The following is a 19,412-nucleotide window of genomic DNA, read 5'->3' on the forward strand; positions in this document are numbered from 1 at the left end:
AAAAAATTTATTTCCTATTAGTGGTATTATAGGAACCGGGCATGCGGGTAGAGCTACCATGGGCAGCACAAGGACACGCTCTGCGGTGACAGAGACATCTCCAGGTTACCAGGCTTTGGCTGCAGCTCCTTACCTGTGCACAGGCTGTCAGTGACCACCCCGAGTAAAAACAGCTACGCATGAAAACAACCTGCTCCTAAATTCATTACTTAGATAACCTTTAAGGTCCCTTCCAACCCAAACCATTCTATGATACTAGGACAAAAACACCCCAGCTCATGGCAAAGGCTTTTTCCAGGCAGAGAGGGACCCAGATGGCCATCACAAATAGGCTCCAGGGCACCAATTTCACAGCAAGCCAGCAAAAGCACCTCTACTTGGAGTTAAGATCATGGCTTGTTTAAGTGAATCACGCCCACATCCTTCAGGAATAACGCCCTGCACACGTTCAGCACTGTTTGTGGTGTTCATAAAGCAGTTCAGAAAACTTGTGTGTAATCCTCCTCGGTCTGCAGAGCAACACCAGTGATTTCCACGCTTGTACTAATGGCTTAAAAGCCAAGTGCCCACCACCTAAATGAAAACAGCTTGATTCAGGCACTGAAGACATAACCTTGCTGTGATGTTCAAACTACGAGTCTTAAAATAGTCCCATTGCTTTTGGTTATGGTTTGCTTGCACAGACTGCTGCCCACATTTCCATGCGGATTAAGAAAAGGCAGAAAGACAACAGGAAAAAAAAAAACAAGCCCCCAGAAGGACACAGCACACGGCCTTTCCTTAACACACTGCCACGCAGACTGACTCAGAGCGAGGAGGTGAGGCCCACAAGGGCAGGCACAGAACTGCCCTTTCCTACTAATCAGCCCCAGGTGCCCTGACAGCTCCAGCACCATCCTTGCACATCTGCCAGGCCATTCACAGAAAGGTGGAAATGAAAAACTGCACCGAGTGCTTGCCTGAATGGCACTGGGGGGAAAAAACAAACAAACAAAAAAAAACCTCTTCTCTCCCACTCACAGAGCTCCAAATCTTTGCTTTCCTTCCCTTCCCACTAGGCAGGGTACCTCTCCACCCACTGTCACCCCCTGCACCACAGACTTCACCGGGGGATTTCCTTACAGCTTCACTGCTGATGCTCACTTTTCTACTGCTCCCCGCTTCCCAGCTCGTCCCCAGCCCTGAAAATAGCGGGCAGCTCCACCACCTCCCCACTCTGCTCCCTCTCTACAAAGGGAATTTTTGCTTTTTTGTGTTCTCACATCTCCCCCACTGACCTTTCCTGCCCATCTCTTAGTTAAGACGGCACTCACGTTCCAAGGCACAAAATCTGCCAAATGAACATGAGAAGAGTCAAGAGGCAAAATTAGTAGCTTTATTCTGGAAATAACACTGTTATAGAAAACTCCCAGAGCACTCAGGCCCTCAGGCTACATTTCCTAGCAATATTTCCTACAGTAGCTGTCAGAAAGGCTGATCTGCACTTTACAGACAGCCTGCTCTGCTGTACAGAAAGACCCCCACAGTAAAATGGCTTTTAAACCTCAGGATCCCACAGCAGGAAAGGGCTGGTAACAACCAGCAGATGACAACTAGGTGAGCATCCTGGGTCTTAGCACAAGGAGCTGCACTTGTTTTTTCTGGGCCCATTTTGTCTCCTCCAAGCTGGAGAACAATACCATGTGGGTCTTGGGACAGTACACACCTCACAGGGGCTGAGGAATCACTGGCACACCCACCTGCACAGCTCTCGCACAAGTCAGGACCTCTGCACGTGCTGGTCCCAGGTGAGGAAGCTCCATCCAGACAGCCTCAGGGCCTGGCCACGGACGTACAGCTTCCCAGAGAAGATGCCATCCCATTCCAAAGGCAGCATTATTTTCAAGTTAAAGTTCTCTACTTGAAGCAACTCCGGTTTCAGTTTTCTTTTCACCACAGCACATAAGCTTGCTTGGTTCTTTACTCACAACTGATTATATTTTCCTGCTTTAAAATTTTGGTTTTTAAAAAAAACACACTTCTGATGAGGTAGCCAGCTTTCTTTTGTCTATAGCGTAAAAGTCTCTAGGTTTAGTTGTGTCAGTACATGGCTGTAGAGATATAGGCTTGAACTGAACAGACTCCTATCTCTTTTACACTTATCTAGCAATTAGCAGATCTGAAACTGTTAAAACCAGCATCTTTAGTGACTGAGCCTTTCCCCACCTGCACTCATCCTCAGGACACCGCAGCACAGCTGAGTTCAGGAGTTAGAGCTGTAGTCATCCATCAGGCACCCGTTAGCACAGCCCCAGCCCTTACTGCAGACACCCAGGCTGGCTCACAAACACTCTGCTAGACACCACGCCACCAACAAGCCTCTTCCAAATTTCTGCAGCCGCTGTTCTTCCCTCTCCCTCCGCACAGCAGGTTGCTTTTCAAAAACCAATTCTTTATATGCAGAACACCGCTGCCAGCTCATTCACAAGCAGCACCAAAGGGTGTCACCTGCATCTTATCTTCTACAGCTTCCCTGTGCATTTTAAGGTTATTTGTTCCTATGGCAAGTACCTGCAGTCCCTAGCCAAGGTCCTGAATGAATGCACATTCTCCAGCAGGCTGGCCCCTATACACAGGAACTAAACAAAAAGGCAGAGGATGAAAGGAGAAAAACAGAGGTGCGAGGTCAACAGCAAAGCCGCGGACAAAGCCCACCTCTCTTGAGTCAGGCACGAGTGCCTTTATCAGCACCACACTCCTTGGCCTTGTGAATCAAAGGACTCTCTGGACTGTGTGCCTTACTTGGGGAATTTACTTGTTTCTGTACTCCATCCTGCCGCTATTCGCGCCTTGCTGACCTCTTCCTATCCCTCATTTCAAAACGAGCTCAATTCTCATGGTACTAAAGCCCTCCTCCCTCTACCCAATTTCCTTCTACAAGGTGAGTTACCTCTCGCCTCTTACTCCTAGATCTTTCAGAAGGTACTGCTAGAATCTTTCAGGAGGCCTTGCATTTCACCATTTCCCTCCCAGCAATTTTATTTTAACACTGCAGTTTAATTTCATATTGAACACTGGAATAGTTTATGACAGAGTTAATAAAACAAAAAATAAAACAAATATTCACAATAAAATCTGTAAGTAATATTTGAAAGCTTACGGAAGGTTTCAGATACCTTACCAGCGCCTGCATGTCTGGGAACCAGTATTCAGGAACAGTCCTGCCCAGGACCAGTCACAGAAGGTCCCTGAAACTCTCAGCCCCGTACCAACAAACCTTCCCCAGGTTTGGGAAGGAGCACGTAACATGGCTTGTGCTGCTGCCATACCTCATCCTATTTTCCAATCAATCTACCCCTGCCTCCTGGGGTACCCGAGAGCCTTTTGGAGCAGGCTGTGAATGGCGATGCGTTATTTCCTGTGACACCACTGGGATCTCTTCTCTGAAACCACATGCTAGGGGTCATTGGCAAACTTACCACCACAGATGCAAGACAAATTCCTCCAGCCATAAATTCCTTGCAGCCTCCTGGGCAAGCAGAAGTGTCAGACATCACCAGTCACCTTCACCAGCCTTGCCTTTTTTTTTTTTTAAACATACATATAGCTTGAGTCAGACCCCTTTCACATTCCAACACGAGCACAAGGATTTTTCAAAGAGCTTTCTCCTGTTTTGTTCTTGACTCATGACTACAACACAACTCATTTCCCCAATATGACGAAAAACCACCAGTTAGCGATAGGAAATGCACCAAGGCAACAGTGAGAGGAGGTCTCAAAGGTGTGCCAGCATCAGGGAGACCTCAGTGGCAATGACCACACCTGCACAGTGCACGATGAGGCTCCAGTGGCCAGACCTGCCACCCACAGGGTTTTTACCGTCACAGATTTGAAAAGGTTCCTACCTTTGCAGTTATTTTTCTGAAAAACAAAAGTCGAGAGAAAGTGAACTGGAACTAATCGCAAGTTGTAACAGATTTGAAATGAGAGAATTTAATCCTTGCAGATTCATAATCTTATGAAGCTCATCTTTCAGGGAACAATTTTAAAAGTTATACAGGATCTATACCTTCATTTCCTGTTTTAAAGATTCAGCTAGCCGGCTGCTTCAACGCAGATCTGCTGTACAATAGACACTGAAACACTAAGGGGGAAAAAAAGTGATGAGTAATTTTACTGAGCTACATTTTACAATCTAATTTTGTTAGCATCAAGCAAACAGATACCCATGCTCACAACCCATACAGCTAACAGCAACTTATTGTAAAATATAATTTTGCATGACCTAATTATAAAGCTGTTTGCACAGATTAACTCAAATATATGATCTTCACATCTACAATGCTTGTCTTACTTCGTAAGCTTTTAACACCATTATCTTTCATGCTACCATCTGACAACGCTTTCTGCTGCTGTTATATTAACTAGAAGCACTGCTATTTATTTTTGGGGAGCATATACAGTCACCTTTATTTGTCTTCATATCCTCAGGAAGAAAGCAAAGGTGGGAAGTCTTAGCTTAATAGTACTGCCCGACCTAATTCTAAATACTAGGAATAGCCACACAGATAAAGCTAACCTTACTTGCTTCAGAGAAAGTCTGTGTACATAAGATAACCTGCAGAGTTTTTAAAGCTTTTAAAAAGTTTTTTCTTGGCCTTTAGTTGCAAAACCCAGTTCAGCTGATGCCACCAAGTAGAGCCACAGAACACAGACAGGTTTCAGTGTAAGCACTTTAAATGCAGCAACCCCTGTTTAGGCAGGACCTCCAAGTGGACTCTCCCTTGCACAAAGTCACGGTTGGACAGAAACTTTTAAGGCTTTTTCTTTAGTTCTGGTTACTTCTCAACAGTACTTTGCAGGGACTGGACAGCAATATTCACTACCTCCTAGACGATGATAAATAAGACTGCCCAAGTGTTTCCATCAAGCACATACAGCTGTCTTTCAAAGTGACAACACGTTTCTCCTCGTGCAGTAATTACCAAGACATGCCTTTGCTGCTGGGCAAAGCTGAGTATATCACTCCAGCTATTGCCTCCAGCAGCAAACCAGAACCTTTCACAGATCATCGCTGCTGTTCCCAGGACAGGACCGTGACTCTGCTCACTGCTTCCCCACCGCACACCTGCCTGAACTGCACTAGGATGTGTGCATCCCCCCCAGAAACATACAAATGCATTCTGTATGCCACACACACCCGTGGTAGAGACAGGTTTACCTAATGGACAACGGGCCTAACGCTGCAGTTAAGATTGTTTTGAGAGAGGTTTATTCCAGCTGTCTCACACAAGATATACTTTGCACTTACTGGTTTGTTCCTCAGCTACTCTCCTCTGCAAAAGAACACTTCTCATATTGTCGGCACAATCAATACGGCTATTTATAGACTTGTATAAACACAAGTGTCCAGGTTTCTAGGAATTGCACGCAGCAATATCATAAGCTTTTGTCTGCCCCCCAGGAGACAGACCAACTTAATATTGGGATTCAGCACAGGGAATGAAGCTAGGAAAGCTGCTCTTCCACATTAAAGAGTCTTAAAAGCAACAGCAGCTACGAACAGCCCACTCAGCCGTCTTTGCCAGGAGATGCAAACCCTAGCCCACAATTCAGGCTGAAGATGTGAGGAGCAGTCACCCTTTTGTTGGGTGTAGAGGCCAGCATCGAGCTGCCATACAAGCAGGCAGCAGCAAGACTGAGGTTTTAAAACACCTGTAGAGTCCCTAACAGCAGTGCTGTTCTGATGGCAATCTGCAGATTGGAGCTTCTCTTACCCCACATCCTCTCTGGGGAAGGAAGGGGAAAAAATCCCAGCTCCTGAGGCACCCACACACCCCACAGACACGCATGGAGACAGCACAGGGAGCCCCAGCCACCATCACCACCCCTGGGGATCCCAGGGAAAGAATAGGGAACACTACACCCACAGTGTTGCACTGCGCAGTGCTACTGAACAGAGGGCAGGAATATCTTCTAAAAGCCTTTTCTGTCTTCCTTATTAACTTCCTCTGCATTCTTCCCTATCCTACAGCCTTTGTTGAGGGTAAAACCTCCTTGGTAATTCCCAGGAAAGACGTTTTCTGGCATTTTCTTTTGTCACCTTTGCTTTCTAAACACATATCTGCATTCTTAACCCCCGCTCTGCTTGTCCCTGGACAGCCTGCGTAGCAGAGGGAAGCCACCTCCTCACAAAATTCAATGTGACACCATCTCCTGCAATACAATCAGCTGAGTTCATTTCTGTAACATTACCTGATACACATGCACAGTCCTGTAAATTAAAGTCACCTGTCTCAACCTACAAGAAGTTTCACTTATTTTGACTTGGGGTAACTGGAACAGCTATGTTTTATCTCCAGAAGCTCTTGAACACCCTAGCAAACACGTAGCAAAATAACTCACATTTTATTTGCTAAAATTGTTAAAGCCTAGCAGATTGATCCATCACGGGTCTTCTGCAGACACTTTACATCATGCTCACGTGAATTGTTTCTTCTCTTAAGAAAAGGTTCCTATGGATGCCTTAAGCTACCTCATGAATGAGCAACACCCATCCCAGAATTAACTGCTCTTTAAACTGAGACTGCAGTTGATAATACTACTCTGGGCTACGATATCACAAGCATCCTAGTGATTTTTCACTTCTATAAGACCATAAGAGATACCAGAATGCACACACAGAAATTAGCCTACACAGAGAGCAAAGCAAGCCTGGTACTTAGAAACACCATTAAAAAAAAATCCCAGAAAGACACAGGTTAAGAGGCTGCACCAAAACTTTTGCTGTCTGCAACGCCCTGTGGTAATAATGCAGCCTCCAATTTCACTGAACTTTGACAAAGACATGCGCCGTTCGCCCTGAGCCCGCCAGCTAACCACTGCGTGTTACATCCCCAGTTCTGGTATTAAGAGCAACGGGGAACATCCTTCCATCTCATTAAATCCTACACATTCATGAGGAGCACAGGTTATTGGAAAACTTGCTGGTCTCTGCGTCTCAGAAAAGATTAGCAATTTTCAAAGTTCCATTCTGTGATGGAACTTGCTGTGGCATATATAATAAGTTTAGCAAGCGCCTTCTATACCCAGCTTCTATTTTTTTCGGTAAAGTTGCATCTCTCCTCCCTGCACTGTGTCCAAGAGGCACAGCTGAGGTCCAGATCTCCTACACCGGGCAACATTTAATCACTCTCTAGCCATAAGATGCTACAGTGACTGCGAAGGAAGAAAACAAGAATCAACATATGAAATATTTATATTTTTAAATCCATCCTGGAATCCAAACAGCGTAACTATTTGATACAGGTTGAATCTTTACAATACTGTTCCCCTGAGAAGTACCTACCATCTCCAGGAACTCTTCAATAACAAAGATTTCATTTGAGAAATTCGACATTAACACATTTAACACTTGTTAGGGAGAAGCAAGAAGTAGCTGCATTATCTGGCTTCTGTCACAACACTAGCTGTCTTTTTTTTTTTTTTTTTATGAACCAGGAAATGGCCTAAAATCACCCTGAAAGTGTGTCCTGCTTTAAAGCATTTTGAAGAGAATGCAAAAGTCCTTCAGACAATTATGGCACTTCCTTTCAATGCCTGCCTTCCTGAGGTGTGAAAAAGGACACTTCATTAAAGCATCTGGCTGAGAGGCTCTAGTTTAAGTTTAATAAAGGCATGAAGCTAAACCAGGGTTTTTAGACAAAGGGTATCTCTTTAAAAAGAGGTTCTTTGCAGGTGTTTTGAAACACTTTTTAAACTGCCATCTCAGTTTTAATGAGCAGCTACAAGAGTGATATTTGCCAAGTTACAAGCCCAAATGCAATATTTTTTTTAAACAGACTGACCACTAACAAAAAAGCCTGTGCATAATCTACTGAAATGGCAAAAACACGTCATTTTTGGAAGTCGGTGACCTAAACTGGTTATTCACCAACACCACCAACATAAGACAAAATGCCATTTTGGAGTACAACATATTTGTACGTGTATGTTCTCTAAGACATGCAGCAAGGAGAGCGCATTCATGTGCCAAAGGCCAGCAGCAAATAAAGTCTGTAAGGTCTGACACAGAAACTGGTGAAGCACTACTGACATCTAGTGCTACACAGCTGTTTGTTGTCATTAAACTGGTGCTCTGCAAAAGCAGCTAGTTCAGTTTCAGCCCCAAAATTAAGTCAAAACTAGATCTGAGATAATGACAGAAGGAAATTTAAAGATTTTTTTAAGAACCAAAGGCCAGTGCTTTTTTTTTTTCTCTCCTCCCTCTCCTTTACCTCCATCTTAGCACAGACCAGAGGCCACATTTCATATTCACGCACTGTGAAGGCAGTACAGTGCCCACTAATATTGGGAAAGGTTTGCTTCTGTGATACCTTGACTCACATGACAGTGTTTGAGCATGACAGGTCAGGAGGACAGCAGCTGCTCCCAACCCTGAGCCCTAACTTTACCTGAGCTTGACCATCTTCAGCCTTAGGTAAAAAGCAACAGCCAGGGAGAAAAGAGTCTGGAAGTGCAGTCAAAGCCTCACAAGAGATCATCACTAGGAACTGAGCCCTTGACCTGCTCAAGTCAGTGGCATCGCTCCCACTGTGGCAGCTGGGTAGAGTTTCACTCCAGGACTTCAAACTAGATCTGCATTTGGATAAAGGCTAGCATTGCTGACAGGATATGATGCGATAAGCTCCAGGTTCAACCTTTTTGACAACTTCATTTTTGTAACAGGAAAAAAAAAAAAGCAATCACCACCACCAACCGGCCCTTCCCCCATAAAAGAAAAACCCCTTGCACATGTAAAAGCCCATCATGTAATACTTTTTTTTTTAAACAGTCTTGCATCTCCAGCATCCTTGCTAGCCCTGCTCCTGCTTGCTGTGCAGTGGGGTAACAATCAGTGGCTTACAAGCACCAAACTATAGCTGTCCTTATGCCACCATCAAGGTTGCATTTCCAGAACAACTCAAAGCCTTGAAAACTTGTTTGCCTTAGAAGGAACTTGGGTCTGACTCGGTTCCCCCACCCAAACAAGTTCTCTTCCATCAAGCTTTTGAATAAGCAATCATTTTTGCAGGTGTATCACTTGGCCCACAGTGACTCATAAGAGACATTGCTATTCCTCCTACAGGTTTTACGTTGCTGCACATCACATATGTGAGACCAGACTGCTGTCTGGGAGCTTCTTTTCCATTTTTTACATTAGAACTGTCACATATGCCACAACTAGACATGTGTCAGAGTGGCACTTGCTCAAATGGAGCAGACTGAAAATATAAGCCACCTTTTCCCAAAGAGAGCACATGCAGACAACCCACAGGGGGAGCCGAAGGGGGTTTAAAGATGGTAGGTACACAGCCTCACTGCCCAAAGGACAGCGAAGACACAGCTTCTCTTCAGCAGCCACCAGTGCTCACCTGGCACGCTGGCCTCTGTGTGGCTTTGCGCAGTTCCAGGACTGCTTCACACATCCTCAACTTCTGCAGACCTAGGGGCGCAAGACAACCCAAAGATTATGTATTTAGAAGCATATGTTGCCTTCCCCCTCATTAGCTGAGGAGGAAATGAAGTTTTCTGTCACGTAGGCCAAGATCGCCTGTACACATAGCATACAGTATGCTATCTAACATACAAGATGGCGGCTGCTGCTCCCACAGACCTTTCCAGTATCTCAGTGGACATCCCCAGACATGAGGCCAAATACCCTGAGTGGTATCCCAGAGGACCCAAACTGCAGTCCTCCCTTTTGTCTCCCCATCCTCAATTATTTTTCCACACAAGAACATGCTTCAGAGGCAGCGAGTGGTTTCAAAGCAGTAAAATTGGGTTTACCCACCTGAACAGAGACAGGCACCAAAGGCTCCCTCACGGCCAGGGGCTCTCCTCAGGGTAGTCCAGGCCCATCTCACCACCCCCCAGGGAGCAGGGCGGCTACACCATGAGGTTAAAGATAAAATAAAATCTGCGCTTGTTTTTGGGGTAAATGGAGCATTAACGAGCTACGCAGCAATGAGGCAGTAATGGCTGCCAGTGCCGGTAATGGCCGCCATCAGCAGTGCCTTGCTCTCCTCAGGGCGCGAAACTGCCTCCAAACAGGTGCTTTCCTTCAAAAAAACCAGCAGCATATTTTACTCAAAAGCTTTTCAGTGAAAATAACTGGTAGTTCACCAGAAGAAATAGCGCGTTTCTTACCACGAGGTTTCCTGTCGGTATTTCTGACCTGGCTCCCCTCAGAAACACCACCAGAGAGCAGGAGGCGGCAAGTCTCGCCCACCCGCCCTCAGCTGAGGAAGCCATACGAACCCCAGGTCAGCCTCCAACGTGGGAAGGGTTTAAACTATGTGTTTTGTTGTTGTTTTTCATTTTCTCCTCCTTTCTTTTCTCCCGTTTGAGCTTGTATGGCTTCTCAGCAGGCCCTCTTCAGAGATTTGTAAACGCTTCAACAATTAAGTCCTCCCAATTTAGAAACATCACACAGAAGAGTGCTGTTTTTTGTTGGCTTTGTCTTTAAACAAAAATCTCAGGGGGCTGGGTCTCAATTTGCCCATCCTGTCACATAATCGGCCTCTTAACGACAGCAATAATACTTAAAAGACCTGAAAAGCCTTTACCAAAAAGAAAATACATAAATCCGGAAAAGACTCCTGCAGCCTATAATTTGTAGTCTTACTTAACTTACTGTTTCTCTATTCCAGAAAGAGACAGTATTTAGCACAGAAGATAGAGCTGGCCTTAAGCACTGATGAAAACCTCTTGAACACGACCAGCAGAGGCAGGGCTGAGTACAGCTCACAAAGGCTCACTTCACTAACAACATCTGAGGCTTATAAAAAGCAGGGGTAAATCAAGCAGTTCCCTTTCGCATCGCTCACCAATACATCTACCCTCACATGCCCGACACCACCTCTTTAAAGCTCAAGTTTTGCTTCAAAGAAAAGTGGTAAAGCTGTGCTGAGACAAAGCTTCCTCCACAGGGCTTCTGTTGCTGGAGCCTATTGGGGAACCCTGCTGCAAGCAGCACTCCCCTCAACCTCTCATCAGGAAGGAGAAGCTTTCCCAAGCAATTCCCAGCTTTACTGATCCCTTACTCATTTCATGTATTTCATTCCCAAAGCAGACGCTGGCTCTTTCAGACTCCCTCGAACAAGAAGCAGCAGGGAGCAGAGCAGCGACCTCTATTTCACATGGGAGGACCCATGTCAGCATCTCACCTGTTCACCACCCCAATCCCCACAAACTTCTTCTGAGTGGATTTTAAGGAGAAATACCAGTGCATAAGCTGAATGTTAAAAAAAAAAAAAAAAAGTTAAGAATCAGTCACCGTGATATTTCTATCTCCATCACAAAAGCAAACAGAAAATTGTATTTCTCAAAGATGAAAAATAATAATATGAAACAGAAGAGACAATATTCTGTTATTTCAAAAAAAAAAAAAAAACCACACCAGGAAGACTTGGAAGACTTCGAAAAGTCAGTTTGAGCACAAAGGGGAAAGTGGGGAGCTGTGGGAAGACCTCACCTCTACAAGACAGCACACAGGCATACCAGGGTGCTTTGTTAATTCAGCATTGCATTTTGTGCATGACAGAGCCATTTCCCTGATGAACTTGCAAGCTCCACTACGATGTTTCCCCTGCACCAGTCAGAGGACGCAATCAGATAGGATGGCTGACTAGCAGCAGAACAAACTCAGGTCCTCCATAAATTAATGTAATAGCTCCCCCAAATGAAGAGAGGAACATATTTCATATTTTCTGTTGATGACCAACAATGTCTTACCAGTAGGCCAAATAAAATAAAAAGACCACAACACACCATTAAAGAGCCAGACTGCAATACCTGCCTGGCTGCTCTCTCGTGGGCTTTAAAAGGAAGGGAAGGTGCTGCTGGTTGGGCCATTTGCACCTGAGCCTCAACAGCTACAGTCATTATTTTTTCCAAAATCAACTGAGTTGCCCTAATGCAATCCACTCAGCCCCAAAGGAGCTGTTTTCCCATCCCAGCTGGGATAGCAGCAGGTAGTGTGTTCTCAGTGAAGGCAGCTACCACCTAACAGGTTACTCAAACTCTTCCAAAATAATCCCAGACATCAGTGCATTAGTGGGAACAGGCTGTCCCATCATCCTGTCAGGGGGAGCTGTATGTGCCTTGGCACCAATGCAGGAGGATGCTTTGGAAAGTTTTTGCTCTCCTCTATTTAATTAAAAACACACTTTGTGGCTGCTATTTCAAGAACCACCAAGGAGGAGTGATGGGAGGGAAAATGAGAGAATCAGAGAAGGAGAGAAAATCAGAATGACTTTCAACAGTCTCACTTTTTCCACAAATAACTCTGTTATTTTGCAGCATTATTAATGCTCCTAAAGGCTGAGAAGCAGCTGGAAGGCCTGAAATAGCATTATTATTTTTCTTTTATATACTTTTGGATTTCCTTAAAATACAAGCTGCCTCCCTTCCACGGTCTGGCATCTCAGTAGCCTCGTGCCTGTATGCGCAGACACGAGCTGGGGACAACCAGCTAGGGAAACCTTCCAGGCATGTGCTTGGAAGGGGGAGCCAGCAAAGTCCCTTTACTTCAAAAAAATAGGGAAGACATTTGGGAGGAGTGGAGTGACTTCATGTGGCAGGAATATTTGGCAGCATGGATCCAAGGAGAGGGCACTGCTGTAACATGCAGCCCCAGTAGCTGTTGAGGACTCTCAAGTACCCTTTCACCAAGGGTGGGGATAGCCAGGTCCCATGCGGTCTCTCTTAGCAACAATTTCAGATGAGATAGACTGCCAAATCAAATCCTTACTTACTATTAAAAAAATTAAAAAAAAAAAAAGGAAGAGTCTTCATCAAGTGATTCCTTGGTTGCACCTTACAGCTCAATACCACCCTTAATTTAGAGGGCTCTGCCCTTATGATGATGTCCTAGTGAAGCCTTGCTGGGGTACGAGGGGCTGCAACTCTCACAACACGGGCATTCACCCGCAGGAAATGTTGTATCCAGAGCCCAGCTGAGGAGATTAAAAAAAAAACTTGAGCAGCCTTCTATTAAGTTCTGCATACCTGCAGTGGAGCTGGCTCCAAGTTCAGACTCTGCCCACCAAAGGAGGTGGCTGTGGGCTTCTCTGGCCATCTCCCCCTCTGCCTGTAGGTGCCAGAGGGAGGAAGATGCCTCTCCTTGCTGCTGGTAGGGGTGAGGAGCTCCCTGCAAGCCCATCCACTAGGAGGGAAATAAAGAAATAAAATAATTAATCCTGTTATTATTTCAATTCCTACTGACTATTACCTTGGTAAATAAGTAGGGAGATTTTGAAAAACAGTGTTTTCCTTTTTCTTTCCGTAAGTCAGCAGGTTAACACGATGCTCTCAAGAACACCGCTAAGGTTTCTGCTTGAAGTCCCGCTGCACAGCTGGGCTGCTGAGCCTGCTGCTGGCAAGGATCACTGCTGCCATCCTCAGGGGCAGGAGGAAACATTGCAGGCAGCGGCCAACGCCCTCTTGCTCAAAACCCTCTCTCCTGAGTCTGGCATTGCCACTGGTTATCAGCTCATCACTAACCTGCTTCCGAAGGCCAATTTATTGAGGAAATTGTGATTAACGAGCTTCATCTGAGGGGTGGGGGCTCAATCAGAGGCAAAAGCTGGGATTTCTCCCACATCCCAGCTGCCAAATGCATCCAGACGCTGCAGCGTCCCCCTCCCTCACCACCACCCCCTCACTGCCTGTCACCTCATGAGGCTGCACAGAGGATTTGGGCGTTTGTTCCGATCTTTATCTCGTGCAAAGGCCGTGGCCTTTCCTCCTGGAGGCACTGCACTGCCCAGTATTCATACCGCTATCTTCTAGAGGGTCTCATTTTTGTCCACCTGATTTTGCAAGGCAGCATAACCCTCACAGATTTTTAAAGCACATATCTATTACAGCCACACAGCTGAGGGAACCATGGACAGATGTCCTTAAAAACACCTTTTCTTAAAATAAAATGTGTCAATATTTCTCAGTAACACATCGCACTGAGCATGTGCGACAGCTTCCCTTGGGTGAGTGCTGCTGCTTATTACCAGTAACTAATAATTAGTCCTAACGTTAGTTACCACAACTCTGGTGATATGAGAGCTCCATTACTTCTCTGTGCCTTCTCTATAGAATGGTTTCTCTTGTACACATTTACAAAGCCAAGAGAGAGGCTGTAGTAAACCTGTCTTGGTCAGGTTTAACGCACTGTCTGTGCATTTTATTGGGGCAGAACAGCTCTTTTTAACGTCGGCAGTACCTCAGCTGCTGCTGAAGAAAATAAATGTAGATCTCTACGCAGGAGAGAGAAATTCAGGGAGGTTTCCATCAGTGAGTGGCACAAGTCACAGAGCATCTCCAGCGCCACAGCAGCTCTGGCCCTCCACAAAATACTCTCATGATACACAAAGTGTTATCCTTACTTAACCAAATCCCCATGTTAATCCAGGTGCAACGCCGGACTGACAAGGTTGTCACCGCCTGCCCAGGTAAGTGGAGCATTGATTTGTTGGGATGTCTCACTGGGCAGCTAAAGGCATTGCACAGCTGGAACACAAACAGAGCCCAGCTTATGCTGTCTGTGTCTGAGTAAAAAAAAAATAGCAAAAAGCAATCACCACCAATGGACAATCCTGGTGCAGAACAAAAATCAAGTCTGATCAGTCTTTGACCACGAACAATGCATTAAAATTATTCTTAATTAAAATAGCTTTAGGCCAAAAGCTAAAAGCCCCATGGGGAGCAGCCAGCTCAGCCATGGAGTTTTGCATCTCTTCATCCAGACCCATCCCAGGGTTTATCTTGCCGTGCCAGTGGGATGCTCACGTCGTCAGTAAGAGCAGGGCCAGGGCAGCACCACAGAGCAGAGGGGGACCTGTGGGGCTCCAGGGTCTCCTTGCTGTGACGAGGATCTGCAGCCAGGGAAAATGCCAAAAATAAAAAATATTCCCATGTGTAGGAATGGTGTGTGGGATATATGTTATGTTTAAGATAGACGGTGGTGTACAAGCCAGAATTCCTGCTATGTGTTTTGGAAAAAAATGTGCCAATGGTGGAATTAAGCTGCTGGTGGTGAGTTTTATCTCCTGGAGGAAAGGCAGGGAAAAAGAAAAGAAATCTGAAGCTGTCAAAGTGTCCCAGGAAGGTCGCTAGCAACTGTGGGACCAGAGTCAAGAGAGCTCGAAATTGGGATGCTCTCCACAAGCAAACAGGATGCTTGTCATGAGACACTGAAGAAAAATATAACAAAAAAATGCTTCAGCTCTGAAAATCAGGAAGAGTAAGTGCAAAGCTGAGCTGACCCACGCAGGGCTACAGGAACAGGGCGCAGCAGCCCCATGCAGCAGCCTCCCCTGGCCCTGCAGGAGAAACCCAGAGGCTCGGTTCCCTGGCTCTGAGCACCCCACAAAGCCCCGATGGGAGGAAGGAGACAAACAATAAATCAGCAGCGTGGCCTAAAGCTGCTGCTGTGCCCGGTCTGGGACACGTCCCACGCTAGCATCTGGCATCTCCTGGGGAAGCAGCTGAGGACCTGAGAAAGGCAAGAAGGAACACGAGCGAGAAAAATCGATTTTGTTGGAAATAAAATCACCTTCCCTTCACAGACGGTCGTGCATTGGCCTTTGCTATGTGAGCTGTGCAAGGGCAGGAGTTTAAGCAGCTGTCAGGACGTGCGTGGTATGTAGACAGCTTTCGTTATTAGCAGCACGGTGATTTGCTCTTGTAATGCTGGAACCTTTGTGCTGCTGAGGGAGGCTGAAGAGGGAGAGTTGGGGCCCACAGGTTTCATAACCTCGCATTAAGTAGTAGCCAGGGACTGGGGAAACCCACAGACGTTCGTCATAGGGGTCTGACCTGCAGATGGACCATGTAGGCTAAACTCCGTTCCTTTGAAGAGGAAAACTGCTTATTTCACACACAGAAATTGCATCAGCAAGAGACGAGGCTCTAGGAGGCTGCCGCAGACCAACTTATCAGCCTCCAAACTCAGCATATTTGGCAGCACTCTGCAGTCAAGGGTGCAGCGTGGAAATGGCACTGAATTATATGAGAGGACCAAAGGATCTTTTCCAAACGTATTCCAAGAGGAAAGCTCCCACTGACGTCCTTGAGAAAAGACAACCCAAATATTCTGCATTTAGTAACACCAACCGCAGTGCAACAGCTTGAATTTTCTGTGCCACATGATAGAGTCACCGAAAGGCAAAAACGGAGCCTTGGTTTCCACTGTCTTGAGAGTCACGTGGAATATAGGGCCATGGCCCCAACAGAGAGAGCCACATTGGGATTTAAGGGCAATATAGGTGACATTAAGGGAGCTCTTCTGCAATTCCCTGGCTCTATCTTTGTGTGAATAAATCAAGGATTTCTCTTACTAGCCCATCATGCTAGTGTGCTTCACAAGCAACTAAGATAAAATTCTTTTATTTCGATGCACTCTAAGGGAAAATTCCCAGTTTCCTGCAACTGCTTTTCAACTGCCTGATTCTCTCCCACTTTTATTCTCCCTTTGTCCTCTCTTGAACCTAGCTGATTTCTGTGCCCAGGAAGCTACTTTCATTTAAACCAAAGCTAACATAATTGAGGCCTGAAAGCGGCACCTTCCTTTCCTGCTGGCAAAAACATTCTGCATTATAAGGACCTCTGATTCACTTCTCCGGCTTCCCACGCCAGCTGTCCTGCCAGCCACTCCAGTGCACGGCGCAGCTGCTTGTGACACCAGGTGAGATGGAAGCTTTGAAAGTGAAAAGGGGTCAAGAAAGAAGCATAAATCAAGGGCGTGCTCAAGATTTCTGTCTTTGCTGTTCTCGTAGAGGTACACCAGCCTCCACGGACCAAGCGATTCATTGTTTTACTTCTCCAGACAGACTTTGCAAAGCAAATGCAGGTTATCAGTGTCAAAACAGCTCCTAGCCTTGCCCCAAGCGATGCTGAAGCTCAGAGGGGTTGGTTATCGGCTCAGAGGGGTTGGTTATTAAGCCTGGCTGGTTGTCAGACCCTTCGAGGCACCACCACAGAGGGGAGGAGATCTGGAGTCTGCTTGCTCCACATCCAGTTAGATGACTTTTAATTAGCTTTAAGAATAACTGTAATTTAATTAAAAGGATGTGTACAGGCCATGATTTTGGTTTAATTTGTTTAGCAACACAAAAGCAAAGAGAAGCACTTGTGCAAACTGCCCAGCTCTCGGTCTCGCCATAATGCAGTCCATTTTTCTAATTTGCAATGATAATTTCAAACTCATAAAAATACATCTGCTGACCCAGACAGATCGTTACCAGTGCTTTGATGCCTGGATTGCTTTTTCCATTTTATCGCCCTCGTTTTCCTCATGCAGATCACAAAAACAGTTGAGCTGACAAAAGCAATTGATATGTCTTCCTTCCTTCATTTTAGAAGTATGGTTTTAATATGCAGGTTTAGTCAATATCAGATTTAAAAGAGAAGAAAGTAGGGAGGCTGAGGCCCCACTGTCCATTCACAGGAACATTATTTTTCTTTATGAAATTTGCACAGTGCCATATTAATAATTATTACTTAAGCTCATGCCAATAACTATAGCTTTATGGGCTGTTCTGGGGTTTTGCTACGTGTTAAGGACAGCAGCAGACTGCTGAAGGAGGTCTGTGACAGCCAGTCCAGCTGCCTACGATCCAGAGCACCCCACCATGCTTCACAGATTAAACGTGCTGCTTGTTTTCCTGCAGATGGATTAGAGCAGTGGTATGAAAAAGGAACGTGGTCAACATGAACATCTGGATCTGCATCCAGAAAAAAAGAGGAGAGGGGAGAGGTCACGGGTGACCAGATCAAGATCCCAAGGGATGCATCGTCCCCAGCTGAGACCACAGTGACTTTAAGTGGGGTAAGACCTAACGAAAGAGGTGTGATTCTGCATGAGGGCCCGTCCAGCTCTGCTTAACACCAGTATTTTGAAAACTATACAGAATATTCAAGCTACAGGAGGCCTGTTGCTTTTAGGTACTTACACCGTAGCTTAACACTAACACTTTTCTTCTTGGATCTCTATTTGTTCAACACAAATTCCCAACAGACTTTGATTGCCACTGAATGTAGTATTTTCCTGCAATTACCTCTCCTACCCACCAATTTACATGAACACATATTGGAGAAGCAGAAAGCCACAGGAATGGCTTTTTGTCAGTGAATGAGATGCCAAAACATCCTAAAGGAGACTGCTCCAGTTGCAGAGTCCCAGTATTTGAGAAGGAAAGGTTTGTGTTGACTGAAGTCCAAGAAGTCAGCATTTTTCAATGTAGCTGATCCTGGTTTGTTTCTGGCTTTTCTTTTAAAAAGTAATTTTGCAAAATTGTTACTTTGGCACAGTATCTATTTGATAGCTTCCCATCTGCTTGCCCAATTTATATCTACTGAATTTGCTAACAAAATCCAGTTTTTATTGCTAGCCACATTGCAAAGCTTATATAGTTATGGGAAAATAGGTTGCACTCAATTTCTCCTTATGCTTCATCAATCCAAGCGTGAGCTGATGCAATGCCAGTGTCTTTGCTGCCAGCAGTGGGTAGGTACAGAGCAGCCCGCTGCAGGTTGCCCTTCAGATCTGCTGCACAATATGTAGGTATTATTTATTCTGGTGAGGGTCAAACTAAACAGAGATGACCAAAGGAAAATATGTTTTGACAGCAGGTATTTCACAGTTCCTATTCCAGGTTACATTTGTACTCAAATCTTGTGCAAATATAGAAGAGTGGCAACAGGAGATGAAGAGCAACATGTGATGTTGAAGTTAAGCCTCTTTAATGACTGTCTAGCAGTACTGTTCCCCTTCCCCAGCCACAGTCTGACATTTTTCCATTGCATCTAGAAAAGGCGCTTGTCCCTTCCAGAATGAGCCAAATCAAGGAAATCAAGACAGCAGAAAAGCAGTAATTACGTGCAGGCTTGGTTTCCAACCAGCTCAGCTCTCTGAACCAACTCACTGCAGAAAGCCTGGGCTGAACTGGAGAGGGAGCAGGAACGGATTGCCCAGAGCAAGGTGAGAGGGGGACAAACACTTAGCATCCGTTAGCCATCACCCATGCTTTGTGCAACAGAGGACAAAAATAAAACTAATAGCTGTGATAGCAAAGACCTGCAAGTAGGTCTTTGTGATGAAAGAGCGGTGGATTTGTGCCTCACACAGGGCCCATGCCCAAACAGCTTTAACTCCCTATCTATCCTGAGGGGAATTGCCTTGCGGGGTGGCTCTGTGCAGTTACCAGCTCCTCCCCATGTTTAATTTTGTCTGGGTCAAGTTCTCAGTCACATCAACTCCCCGAGGCTTCAATGCATAATCACAATTCAGATTTTTATGATATAAAAATTAATAAATACTCGATCCTTGGAAAACCATGCTTCTTGCCACTGTTCTCACCTCACCCTATTTTTACTCCTTCTCCAACTCTGGAGCA

General features: G+C 45.5%; 2 long non-coding RNA genes across 5 annotated transcripts in view; one reads left to right on the plus strand and one right to left on the minus strand.

Moving 5' to 3' along the window:
* The window catches only part of LOC136791302 (uncharacterized), a 106,649-nt gene extending 96,703 nt beyond the window's left edge, over positions 1 to 9,946 (minus strand). For 2 of the 4 annotated variants that reach the window (XR_010832981.1, XR_010832982.1), the window contains exons 1-2: positions 9,393 to 9,935; positions 4,049 to 4,123 (exon numbers count right to left, since the gene is read on the minus strand). This is a non-coding gene — a long non-coding RNA (uncharacterized lncRNA). Of the gene's footprint in view, positions 1 to 4,048; positions 4,124 to 9,392 lie in introns of all 4 variants that reach the window. The other 2 variants (XR_010832983.1, XR_010832984.1) reach the window with 2 other exon arrangements.
* A 6,403-nt stretch (positions 9,947 to 16,349) lies between these two features.
* LOC136791303 (uncharacterized) lies at positions 16,350 to 18,961 on the plus strand. The gene is made up of 3 exons (XR_010832985.1): positions 16,350 to 16,702; positions 17,688 to 17,845; positions 18,827 to 18,961. It is a non-coding gene; the product is annotated as an uncharacterized lncRNA (long non-coding RNA).
* Positions 18,962 to 19,412: the final 451 nt, after the last annotated feature.

The sequence above is a fragment of the Anser cygnoides genome, chromosome 7 (genome assembly GCF_040182565.1).
Source record: "Anser cygnoides isolate HZ-2024a breed goose chromosome 7, Taihu_goose_T2T_genome, whole genome shotgun sequence".
In the NCBI taxonomy this organism is placed as follows: Eukaryota; Metazoa; Chordata; class Aves; order Anseriformes; family Anatidae; genus Anser; species Anser cygnoides.